We start from the raw sequence: 14,017 nt of genomic DNA, 5'->3' as shown, positions 1-14,017 counted from the left end.
TAGCCATATAGATGCTCTCCCTACTAGGAAGACAGCTGATCAACATGCCAACCTTCCAAAAGATCAGGTATGCATTTCCTTGAATTCAGAGGTTGAATCTGTTTCGTACACCCATTTGAAGTGCTCACTGCATATGCCTTGGTGATCAGAGCTCCTCTTTAGTCTGAAACTCCAGTCGTGTTTGAGATATTCTTATTAAATGACCAACACCCAGGTATTTTGAAAGGACTACCAAATCTTTCATTTATAGCCTTAACTTATAAGAAACATTTAGGTCCTTTCTATGCAATGTTAATTTTATAGGGTTTCCCCCTTTTATATATTTATGGATTATGTATAATTACTTAGACATGCATTAATGGTGCCCTGTATTTCTTAAATTCTATAACCTAGTCTGGGCACTATAAAAATAAATGAGTGTGGTTATTGAAACAGGAGGGACAACCATGTCATTTTGAATTTAAAAAATCAGAAATTCCTCTATTTACTATTGTTTGATGATTTAGCTGTTGATTAAAATTTCCAACAGAGAGAACTATAGGATACAGATTAGAATCAGAAGGTCACTTCTGCAGAAAAAAGGGAGGTGGGTATATCACGTATGATCACAGAAATATTAATGTCTCAAAATGTGTGGGAAATTATTTGATGTGACAAGTTAACTTTTTTTAATGTTGTGAAACTACTGATTAAATGCTGTTATTTTAATAAAGTATACTTTAATTTAACAGAATAGTATGTGGTATTCTACCATTTCCCACATTTTAATTAATTTGAATTTTATTAATTCTTGCCATATATAAAGAAGAAAATAAAATTGAGAACATTGTTCAAGTTCTTTCATTCACTATTCATCAGAACTAAGTATATTTTTATTTTAATAAACACTTTAAACGGCTAATGTTCTATAGTATCTACCATCCCGCCCCAAACTTAAACCTACAAATAAAGGAAGTGGTTGTGGCTTTGTTTTCACTTCCGATAAATCAAACAGGCGTTCTCCACTGCATGGTACAGGACAGAGATGCCACTTGAATTATTTTGAATAAATCCGTGTCATTTATTCAGTTAGAATTATCCACCTGCTTCTAAATTATTGTGAAGAAGCAATTAAATGGTGTCAAAGCCATTGCTGTGTGCATGAAAAAACCCTGCCCTCTCAAAATGTTATTTTAAATTTTTAGCACATTCCTCATGACTCATAAGATTCTTTTCTAGTAACACATTTACTCCACCTTGTATTCTTAAAACTCAACTACTGTTGGCTCCCCCCCCAATTGACTTTGCTTGTCACAGAACGTCACAAAAGATGATCACATGACCCTGGGACATGCAACCGTCATAAATACTTGTCAAGCATTCAAATATAAATCACATGACCATGGGGATGGTGCAACAGTCATACATGTGAAAAATGACCGAAAGTCACTTTTTTCAGTGCTGTGGTAACTTTGGTCACTAAATGAACCTGGAATGGAATGGAATGGAATGGAATGGTATGGTATGGTATGGTATGGTATGGTATGATCTAAAATGGACAGTTAATATCAAAAACATCATGAAAAAAGGACAACAAAGACTGTTCTTTCTGCACCAACTCAGAAAGCTCAAACTGCCTAAGGAGCTACTGATCCAGTTCTACAGAAGAATTATTGAGTCTGTCATTTGCACTTCTATAACTGTCTGGTTTGGTTCTGCAACCCAACAAGAAAGACACAGACTTCAGAGGATAATTAGAACTGCAGAAAAAATAATTGCTACCAACCTGCCTTCCATTGAGGACCTGTATACTGCACGAATCAAGAAGAGGGCCATGAAAATATTTACAGATCCCTCACATCCTGGACATAAACTGTTTCAACTCCTACCATCAAAATGACACTATAGAGCATTGCACACCAGAACAACTAGACACAAGAACAGTTTTTTCCCAAAGGCCATCACTCTGCTAAACAAATAATTCCCTCAACACTGTCAAACTATTTACTAAATCTATACTACTATTAATCTTCTCATCGTTTTCATCACCAATCTCTTTCCACTTATGACTGTACGACTGTAACTTTTTGTTGCTATCACTAAGGGTTAAATTGCAACCTATGACCATCATTTGTGTTGTAAATGTTGTACCTTTGATGAAGGTATTTTTTTTCTTTTTCTTTTATGTACACTGAGAGCATATGCACCAAAACAAATTCCTTGTGTGTCCAATCACACTTGGCCAATAAATTCTGTTCTGTTCTATTCTATTCTATTCTATTCTATTCTATTCTATTCTATTCTATTCTATTCTATTCCAGTACTCGGCCACTCTCATTTGATTTAGACATTATCAATACCATATTATGGCATAGACAAATATAGAAGATAAAGAGTTTAAAATCCTCCCATGTGATGCTTAGCTCTTAGTCCAAGTCATACAACTTTGGCAAACTATTTTTTCAGATTATACACAGGTTTCTTTTTAGACTGTATAAAACTTTCACCTTCATTTGTGTGTTATTTTTTTATGATTATGTTGTTTTATTTCTGTTCATTGCCTAAGTTGCTTGTGTGAAATGGTTGGCTGAATGAGTAAATCAACAAGCATGCAACTTTAGTTATTGGACTACTAATTGCTTCACTGGAGGACCAAAAATTTATGCTGCTATTTCTGCAATTACAATTTAGTGAATGGCTCAGTTGACTAAGTACAACTATTAAGTACAGCTATTAAGATTGTTGGCTGAGCAGGGACAAAAAATCTGTTTTATCTAGGAACCTCTGAAGTTGCAGGACAGATTGGAGACAAGCAAAAGTTGTCTAACATATTGGGGTCTAGCAACGGTTTCTTGAGAAGGGACCACTTCCTCAAGCATTGAAAGGACCAGCCTCTCTCAAGGATGCATTCACAATTGCCAGAAACCACCCAGGTTGCCTTCAGGAAACCTTAGTTAACCAGGAGGAGCATGGGTCTAGTTTTTTACCCATGATTAATGTTGATAGTACTTTTAAAACATCTGTTACCAGATGCTTCATTTTCATAAAATGAAAATGAATCATTTGATAAGGGACAGTCATTTGGTATCTACATAATTAGATATTATGTTTCATAATTTGAAATTTGAATTTAAAAGGCAAAATTGCAGACAAAACAATGCAGGAAATTCCAATCGTTATTCCAGAAATTTACTTCATAGTAATTCATTATAGATAAAACTAGTCCTATGGCTATGGCATAAACAAATTTGGCGGCGCCAAGACCTCTCTCCATTATCACAGGGAACTTTCAGAAATATAATCATCTGTTATTTTTTTCAATTAATAATATGTTCTTCATTCAAAAATCCAAATGAAAAATCTTTCATTTTTGAAGAGCCTATGGAATTCTAAGTGGCCTATGGTAGAAAAAGTTAAACAAGATCTCTTTTGATGGGGTAATGTATAGCAATGATATGAACAAGCTTTATTTTCTTTTAAAATATTAGAAAATAGTTCCATATAAACAAGGGAATCTTTGAAGAATACCATTCAGGATATAGTTTGAAATTGTGCCAAAAGCAGTATGCAGTATCAGTTTCTAGGCTCCTGCCTCTCACACAAAGGAAGCAACATCTGTTAAAAATATATCAAAAGATGACTGCTTTCTTTCATCCATCCAAATAATGAGCGTAAGCATTTTTTATTGTGAAAACAAGAATGAAAAACCTTAATTTTCTTTGTCCTTCTGGCAAATATTTCAGTTTTCAACCAGCTAATAAAACAGAACAAATAATGCAGTGTTGACTTAATACGAACTAAATTATTAAACGATAAAAATCTAATATACAATTCTTAAATGAAAGATGTGTAGACCGAAGCAGAAAAGTTTAAAGAAAAAAAAACATTAAACAGGGATGGGGAACTGCTCTTTTTCAAAGTATAACCAGGTACCACTTATGGCCGTGAGAAGAGAAAGTAACGTCAGACAATTCTGGTAAAAGTACATTCAGGCAGCTCTATTGCATGTTTGACCACACGCAGTCTTTCTCCTCTGAGAAAAAAGTGCACTTAGCAGGAACTACCTTTCACAAGACAAAACAATTTCAAACAAGGCAAGCTGGATAGCGATGTTTCCTCATATTGTCCTGTAAAAATAAATGGATGTTGGGGAGCGGGATGAAAAGGAGTGATATCAGGGCATTTAGTCATCTCTCCCAATGTTAAGGAGCCTGGCAAGAGAGATAGTGTCTGGCTTCTGAACGGGAAACAGATAACATAAAATCAAATCTGAATTTAGAAATTGTTATCCCTGGTTCTAAGGTTTACCAATTATTAAGAAACCATAGATGTTAATTTATAAATAACTTCTCAGAGGTGGGGTAGAGGTTAGATATAAAGATGGATATGATAAAACATATGAGCTTATTGCCAACAGGAAATATCTGGTTGTTTTTTTCTGGATTTATACTGGTCTTTCTTGTCCATAGCCACAACTGTGTCAAATTTTGTGATCCGAGGTGAAGGGAAATTAAGAAGACCAGTGAAATGGAGGCTACATTCTCACTTACATTCTCTTAAGTATCTACTTAGGGGTTCACATGCATAAGAACATCAAAAAGAGACTGCTAAACTGAACCCCACAAAATTCAATCATTTCATCCAATCCATTAATCTTATTTTGCTTACCTAAACTAAGGAAAAGAGTTGAAGAAAAAGCAATGGCCTCCATATGGCAGAAAAGGATAATTATTAAGGGAACCTTGTTAGTATTTTCCTTTCACAGGAGCTTAGGAGAGAACATGGCTAAATTCCACAAGGAGTTATTTTTGATCAAGTTTGTGTATCTGTATGTTGACAGAAGTACCAAAACATTATAACTATAATGTTATAACACTGCAACTAATCAACCCAACTGAGCAGGTTAAGTACGTGGTCAGAATAGGTCCAGAATATAATAATTACGGTAAGAGATGGGGGTAGAGCCATCTGGCTATTTTTTTAAAAATGAAACATTGTTTATTTCTATTTTTTGTTTTTAGCAAACATGCTTGGTTCACATTAATTACCTAACCAGCATTATTAAAAGATGGAATATCTCTAGTTAAACAACATGCTTTTTTTAATGTTACCCTTGAGTAATTTGAGTAGATTTCTGTGGCATTAATATGATGTGTCAACCCAACCCATTTGGTTGGGTTCTGATTCACTGAATTATGCAAATCCAGAAAACTGAATTAATAATGTTTATATGTATACAAATGTGGAGTGATAAAAAGACGGAAATGTTAGCTCTTTTTACCTTTCTTCTCAATGACTTCCTGAAAAAAAGAAGTTACTAAATACCTGGAACAGTTTGTGAGACAGCAATTTTTTTTTCTTCATCTCTAGCCATATTTAGATCCTTGTAACTGTTGTGGCCCGCCAGCAGCCAGCAGATCTGGCAGCAGATTCAGACAGTGAGGAGGTTGGGGAGGAATATGGGCCAGTCCTGGAGTCTGGGGAAGGCTCTGATGAGGGCTCTGCGTCAGAGGCAGAGAGGGGGCCAGAGCCCTATGCCAGTTATCAGCTGCCTGTGGAGTCAGACATCAGGGAGGCAGACGAACAGCTGGAGCCTGTTCCCAGTGTGCACATGCGCAGTGTTCCCAGATGAAGGGAACAGCTAAAGAACAATGGTCAACTTGGGAGTAAGGCCACAGGTGGATGATGAATGGCCCCTCCCAGAGGGAATAAAAGAGAAGCGAAAGGGGAGTGGAGTTTGCAGGAGACAATTCATTCATTACTGCATTCTTGCCAAGTATTGCAGAGTCTGAAAGATATCGGCCTGCCCACTCTCCAAGCCTGTTGAAGATCAATAATTGTGAACTATCTTGAAAGATTGTGGGAGAGGAAAGACTTTGCTGGAGAGGAATTCACTGTAAATTAAATAAAAGGGGTTTATCGGGATGAGGACTCAGCTTCGAGCTGCTGGGGAAGCCTAGGTCAGAACAGTAATGAAAAGGATTATTCTGATATCAAGTATTGTATTTCCAAAACCAGGCTCAATGCTATTATATATTCACTTTTACAAGAAGACTTAGCACTGTGGATCACCATTTCCTCTCTGTTTTGGAAATACTTCCTGTATTTGCTAAATGTATATCATTGCGTGCAAGAACTTCTCAATTCAGATCTGTGGAATTCTTACTGGCATTTAAACTAGTTCACATACTCTGCTATGGTGACATGTCTCTCACTTACTAGAATGTAAAAATTCATTAAAATTCAGCATTATGTGGAACTCAAACCACTTTTATTTATTCAAAAAAAATCAAACTGAAAAATCCTGGCCAGTGAGTGTAGGAGGGATGGTAGAGGAGAGGTTTTGTTAATGTGATTGTGACCTTCTTCCTGACACTCCCCACATTGTTCTCTGCCCCACAAACTTGTCAGCTAGGTCAACTATCTTTTATTTATTTATTTATTTATTTATTTATTTATTTATTTATTTATTAGATTTTTATACCGCCCTTCTCCCGAAGGACTCAGGGTGGTTCACAGCCATAATAAAAAAATAGAACAATATACAATTAAAACAACAATTAAAAAACTTATTATATATGGACTGAGATATAAAACATTATCCTATTAAAATTAAACTCTCTAAAAATATAAAATTATAAAATTTAAAAATCACGAAGCTAGTCCCGCACGGATGAATAAATAGGTCTTGAGCTCACGGCGGAAGGTCCGAAGGTCAGGCAGTTGGTGTAATCCAGGGGGAAGTTCGTTCCAGAGGGTAGGAGCCCCCACAGAGAAGGACCTTCCCCTGGGGGCCGCCAGCCGACATTGCTTGGCGGACAGCACCCTGAGAAGCCCCTCTGTGTGAGCGTACGGGACGGTGGGAGGTATTCGGTAGCAGAAGGCGGTCCCGTAAGTACCCTGGCCCTAAGCCATGGAGCGCTTTAAAGGTAGTGACCAACACCTTGAAGTGCACCCGGAAGACCACAGGTAGCCAGTGCAGTCTGCGCAGGAGTGGTGTTACCTGGGAGCCATGTGTGGCTCCCTCTATCGCCCGCGCAGCCGCATTCTGAACTAACTACAGCCTCTGGGTGCTCTTCAAGGGGAGCCCCATGTAGAGAGCATTGCAATAATCCAGGCAGGAGGTAACAAGAGCGTGAGTGACCGTGCATAGGGCATCCCGGTCAAGGAAGGGGCGCAACTGGCGAATCAGGCGAACCTGATGAAAAGCTCTCCTGGAGACGGCCGTCAAATGATCTTCAAATGACAGCCGTTCATCCAGGAGAACGCCCAAGTTGCGCACCCTTTCCGCTGGGGCCAATGTTTCGCCCCCAACAGTCAGCTGCAACTGTACCAGGGTACCGGCATCCACAGCCACTCCGTCTTGGAGGGATTGAGCTTGAGCCTGTTTCTCCCCATCCAGACCCGTACGGCTTCCAGCACTTCGATAGCTTCGTTGGGGTGGCCTGGGGTGGAAAAGTACAGCTGCGAGTCGTCAGCGTACAGTTGGTACCTCACCCCAAAACCACTGATGATCTCACCCAGCGGCTTCATGTAGATGTTGAACAGGAGAGGCGAGAGAATCGACCCCTGCAGCACCCCACAAGTGAGGCGCCTCGCAGTCGATCTCCGCCCCCCTGTCAACACCGTCTGCGACCGGTCAAAGAGATAGGAGGAGAACCACCGATAAACGGTGCCTCCCACTCCCAAACCCTCCAACTGGTGCAGCAAGATACCATGGTCGATGGTATCAAAAGCCGCTGAGAGGTCTAATAGGACCAGGGCAGAGGAACAACCCCTGTCCCTGTGTTGTGTCTTGTCCGCTCTCACCGCAGCCGGGGTCTGCTTATCTGCTCCCGAACACGGAGGAATGTATGCCTCCCGGCCCCAGTCCTGGCTCCATGCCCAGACAAGCTGCAGAGGAGGGGGCATCCCCCGGCCCCAGCCCTGGCTCCATGCCCAGGCAAACGGAGCAGCTAGACCCCTCCCCCTCCTCCACAGCATGTGAGCCTGAGGAAAGTTTACTTCCAACAACAGCTGATTGGAGTGACCCTCGCATCAGAAGATTGGATAGGCGGAGGCAACAGAAGGAAGGGAAGGGCAGGCCTTAATGAGTGCTGAGTCATGGAGCCACACCCCATGGCCTATATAAAGGATCTGCTTTCTGGCAGTCTCTGAGTCAGGCAAAGTCGAACTTATCTTGCTGAAGTCACTTACTGGTCTCCTGCCTGCTCTGAGGACTTTGCTAGGACTTTGGGCAGAGCTGCAGAGGCAAGCCTGATTCGGATTTCCCTGACCCGGCCGTCAGCGGAGGAGTGGGACACGACACCCTGGCCCTCCACAGATCATCCACCAACGCGACCACAACATTCTTTAGTCATTAAACACAACATTCTTTAGTCATTAAACAGATCTGACTATACAGGTTTTCCTCACTTTATGCAAACTTGTTATTATGTGGTTGATCATTTTCCTCTAAGAATTGGCTTTATGTTAAAGAAAAAAAAAACCCTATTATGTGATTAGTCAACTTGTGCCGAAGATCTAGAAGCAGCCCAAGCCTTCCTGCCAAAATCACTTTCTGCCTTCACTCATACTTTTACCATCATGTTATATAATTCTTCTGGTTTTGCTTTCTGTCTTAGACTTAACTCTATATCTGAACAACTATTACTAAAATGGCCCTCAACATCTTGTCCAATCTCTTACCTGAAAGGAAAAGGATGTTATACCAGAAAAAAAGTTGGACATCAAAACTGGGAAAAGATCGCTAGTCACAGAAGAAGTTTTTAACTTGGAAAAATCTGCATGTGGGCAACCTAACAATCTATGCTAATAAAATTCATAATGCCATGATGCATTCTACCTCTTACGTCTGTCTTGATAATCAAGTGCATTAGAAATCCAGCTCTACAAAGATGTAGAAAGGCTTTCATGCTACAGAGAACATAAAATATATTTGGGTAACATGCTGGTTAAGAATAAGGTTCTAAAAATGTATGACATTTGTCAATTAATCTGGGTTAGAGAATTTACACTGCATCCGCCACCTGCTTTTTTCCACTTGCTTTATGCAAATTTACTTTATGTTTTCAGGAAATGTGACCTAGCATAAAGCAAGTAGAACCTGTGTTTTGTTTAAATTCCCCCATTTGGTAATGGAACCTATTATTTTAGCACTCACAAGCCAGTGTTTGAACCACGTCATTGGGCTGATTCTGTAAAAGTCAAGAATTCTCTGGAACATGACCTGCCCAAGCAACACAAGAGAGCTACCACAGAATTCAGTACTAGACTGTCCAAACAGAGTCTAATTCTGGCCAATCAGTCCACATTCGTAAACTTGAAGAGAACGGTCTTCAAGGTTGTTGCTATTTGAATCACAATACTCCAAAAGAGAGGAATGTATTCAGGTATGGACAGCAGGTACTATATGCCCTACATACCATCGACAGTAGCCCTTGAGACAAACCTTTCCATGTATAACTATGAGAGTTAGTGTCAAATGCATTAAGAATATGAGGGACAATTGTATGTTGAGGGTAGTGATAGATCTACACAACCTAAGAGCTTGTGTATACACACAAAGATCCGAATTAAGGAACTTCTGTATACACACTTACTTGTACATCCTTGAGAACAATGTCAGTCAACACGTATTTTTCCATGCAGGGCACAATTTACTGGAACTCACCATAACTATTGTACCGTACCAGTGTGAGAATTTATATATCTCCGTCCCCACCCCCTAAAAAACTAATTTCACCTTATCTGCTTTCATTTTCCTGCTCTTTTATCTGAATACATTTTGGAAAGCTTTGATGGCATGAGATTCCTAAATTTTGTTGGGGAAATGGATGTATTCCCTATCTTGGGAATTTTAAAATTGTGGAGAACTATGAGCATCTCAAAACAATTTTAAAAAATAATCTGATCAGATTTACACAGGTAAACCATTAGTATTGTCAGAATCCTGAGTTTTGCCCCCACTTTGCCTGTACAAACCCAAAGCTTGAAAACCTCTATGGTATATAGATTAAAATATTATCATTAAAAAATTAATGTCAGGGCCATGGTTGGTCTTCACTGAATGGCATTACTTTTTTGTCACAAAAACTTCTTACCATTTCCAAATCCTGATATTTTCTACCATTTGCTCCTTGAAATATGTATGAGATCCTGCCCCACCAGTTCCTCTTGTTTCTTTCCCTCCCCTCAACTGTTGCAGAGCAACAACAACATGTTAACTGAAAACCAAACAGAGATTGTAGGGTTTTTTTGCATTTGCTGACATGTGCAAACTGCAGATCTATTTTAACGAAAGCTTTATATAACATGTAAAGGGAAGTAAAGAGAGAGAGCAATTCAGTAGGGTGATGAAAAATGACTGTCATAAAAGAAACTATAACCCCAAATTGTTTGTGAAAAGGCTGCATTTTAGTGGGAGTGCTTTCAACTGTAATTATAATCTTTTAATTATAGTTATGATCAGGAGAAGAGAGGAGGTAGTTGCTGAACTAAAAACAGTAAACTGCAAGTCTATTTTACTCAAATTGAAGGATTATGACTACGACAGATGAGGGGTTTTCCCACATTCTGGGAAAGACCCTAGTCTGGATTTTTTATAAAAATCCACTCTATTTAAGTGAAGGAATTTACTAAAAGGAAGGTGACTTAGAAAAGATACACATTCTAAATAGAGGCAAGCAACCACAGCTACTGTCATGCTGCATTTTCTGTGCACTAACAATCTCCACAGACATTTTTTCCATATGTTATGTATGTTTGAAACAAAGCTGCCAAAAGGAAAATTGCAGCCAATGTGTACGTATATGATTTTTTCAGAAATTTTCAGTTACGAAAATTGGTATGTGAACTTACAAAATACATGCCTTTTAATGCTTGTTTCCTTAGGGAGAACTATGACCTGGATGACTGAGAATCTCCATAGACATTTCCTCAGGCAAGTAGCTAAATAAGATTATCCAAGCCCTTGATTATAGTTAATATCTATGCAACATCAGCTTTCCTAACTTCATGTTTGGTAGATGAGCTGGGTTTCAAATCCCATAACCTCATTGACTAAATTGGCTGCAAATTAAGAAAGTTAATGTGGAAGGTACAGAATTGAGGAGATCTGATTGATTTATTTTACTAAACTTCCAAGCCTCCCATCTCACCAACGCAATTCCAGGTGGCTTATAATCATTTATATCATTGCAGGTCTGCTGGAATTAGCCTCAGCAGCTATCATGAATTTTCATCAAAATTTATATTTAGGCAGTATTGGACTCCCCAGAGACTGTTTTTGAAAGAAGAGGTATTGTGATGTTGAACTATATAACAAAACTTTGGAATATAACTCATTGGAAACTGAATTATGGTTCTATCAAGCATAGGAGTGGTTAAAAGTCAGTTTAACAAATTAGAAAGTGATAATTATTCCAGATCAGAAATCTGTCAAATGCAATCAACCAGAACCCATCTGAGGATAGGCCCAAACAGACACTTTATTATTAATTACCTATATTACAAGAATTTTTTCAGATGGCCTGCAGGTATAGACCTAAGGATTTGATCTCAGACATTTCCTCCCCTGAACTGACTCTAAACTGGAATGTTTCTTTAGTTCCCCTGGCAGAATCCCCTCCCTTTTAGCTGGTGTTCTGCCACAGACCCACAATTCCACATTTTGGGAAAAAGCAGTATTTTCTAGTAATATATGTTAGTACGGCAAAGATACTATGATATTTTACAGTTAATATTTTGTATTGGTTATATTAGTGTATTTATTAGTAAACCAATGACAAGTAGTCCTCAACTTACAACCACAATTAGACCAAGAATCTGGGTCGTAAGTCATTGCAATTGTTAAGCAAAATACCCTCATCACTGCTTCACTCAATGACTGCAAACTCCATCCCAGCTGTGGTCGTTAAATGACTGCATGGGTCATTAAATGGACAGAGTGAAAGACCTGCCTGCTATAAGAAGAGAAGCTCAAATCCCAAAGGCCTAAGTTTTGTTTTCTCCAGTCCATTGCAGGCCTTCTCCTCTCATCTATGTGTTGTAACTTCAAACGGTTGTTAAGCAACTAGTTGTAAATTGAAGATTACCTGTATTGATAAATACAATATGTAAGATTTTGGGTTCTTTGTTTTTCTTTATAGTGTTTTGGGAGTTGTTTTTTCTTCTTTTGTTTCTATTTTTTACTTTAAATTTTTTATTTTTTACTTTAAATTTAAATATTGTTTGTTAATTGTTTATGTTAAAAATGTAAAAGAAAATTTAAACAAAGATTAAAAAAGGATATATATATATATCAAAGCTGAACACTGCAGAACACTGAACAAGTAATGCCTATTATAAATATTATATAAACAGATTCACAAATCAAACCTTTCCTCTTCCTTAACATTGTTTTATATTGCCCAAAATAAAACTTGTGGGTGTATGTGTTTAAACAGGCACTTTCTTTTGTAGACAGATATTTTAATCAAGAGGAACACATGGCCTCTGTGAGGTCTTCCTTATAAAATAAATTTCTTAAATTTCATTAAACTTCTTTAATTTTTCAATAAAATTATTTGATTTTATTACCGCTGTTATGAAACTTTAAATTGTTCAATAGTCTATTTTTAGTCTGAATTTTAAGTATTCTGCCCTTTAGTTTATATACTTGGATAGGAAAGATGCCTTAGAACTTTACTGAAGAATTAGATAGACACACCAGAAAAGAGCAAAATATTATTTGATCTTGTGATAAAGTTTCCAGTGACCAGGAAAATGATCCACTCATATGATCTGTGAAAATAACAATGGGGCTGGAAAAACATTTGCTACAATTCCATTAATGAAACATGGCAAAATTTAGAATCATTCAAGGGGAATTTCCAGCCATAGTTCAGCAGAATATTTAGAACATTTATTTTATTATTTATGTACTTTCTTAAATGTATATGCTACCCAACTCCCAACAACTCTGGGCAGTTTTAGATTTTAAAAAATGGTAAAAGCAAGGAGGAAAAAAGCACAAAAGACAAAAATGTGTGAAGAAGGGAAGCGCAACAACGTGTGACAAAGAAATGAAGAAAACAAAAGAAATAACCCAATGTAGTCCAAAGAAGGTTTCATTCATGCTTACTTAGGAGCAAAGTCTTCAATACCCCTCAAAACATTAATAGGTTGAGAGATGTCCAGATTTTGGGGGAACCTCATTCCTGAGCAAAGGTGCTGCTACAGAGAAGGTGCACTTTTAGAGTCCAACAGATGTCATTGTTTAATCAAAGATGGAGCATACCAACCCTGCCAAACTAATTGGCTAGGCAACAATCTCCAACCTGTTTGGCAGCCCAGCGGGGAGGGGGGAGAGGGGAACTGGGCCATGTAAGTGGCGGGTCTGTGCACAGGCACGGAGCTCAACTTGTGTGAGCAACAGATCAGTGCACACATACATGATTGCCCGCCAGCCTGCCACTTGCACAAGCTGAGCTACATGTGTGCTCCGATCAGCCACTCAAGCAGCTCAATTCTGAATATGCTACGGCTCAGTAGTAGGCCAGGAGTTGGGGACTCCTAGGCTAGGCAGATAGTATGGGAGACAGGCAATCTCAGATAAACAGGCTCTATACCATGAAGAGTGTTATAGAATATGAACAGTATCTTGAATTCTACTCCAAAACAAAAAGGCAACCAATGCAGCTCACAAAGGAAATGGTTTACCAATGTATGCCCATCATGCCCACAGAACTTTGTCCTGGACCATTTGAAGCTTTCAAATGTGGTTCAAGAGCAGTGCATGTAGATTGCATTGCAGAAGTCAAGCCTGAGGTGATCAGGGCATGAGTGATTGTAGGAAAGATTGTTAGTAGACTGTTCCAGATTCAAAGAAACTGCCTGTTCATGCATATTCCTAAAGCAAACTGAATTTGGCAAAAGATGTAAATACGAAAGAAGAAGAAAAATACAGAGAAGTAAGAATTAAAGAAAAAACACATCCCAGAGATGCTTTATTATACTTTAATGAAAAGCATCAAAGCAGTAATTAAAATAATTATAC

The 14,017-nt window shown here is 38.4% G+C and overlaps 1 protein-coding gene across 2 annotated transcripts in view; it reads right to left on the bottom strand.

The window, feature by feature from the left end:
* UBAC2 (UBA domain containing 2) overlaps positions 1–14,017 on the bottom strand; it is a 101,352-nt gene that overhangs the window by 31,641 nt on the left and 55,694 nt on the right. The gene's annotated exons all lie outside the window — the stretch shown is intronic.

Source organism: Ahaetulla prasina, chromosome 5 (genome assembly GCF_028640845.1).
Source record: "Ahaetulla prasina isolate Xishuangbanna chromosome 5, ASM2864084v1, whole genome shotgun sequence".
Taxonomy (NCBI): domain Eukaryota; kingdom Metazoa; phylum Chordata; class Lepidosauria; order Squamata; family Colubridae; genus Ahaetulla; species Ahaetulla prasina.
This window is presented reverse-complemented; position numbering and strand designations above follow the sequence as displayed.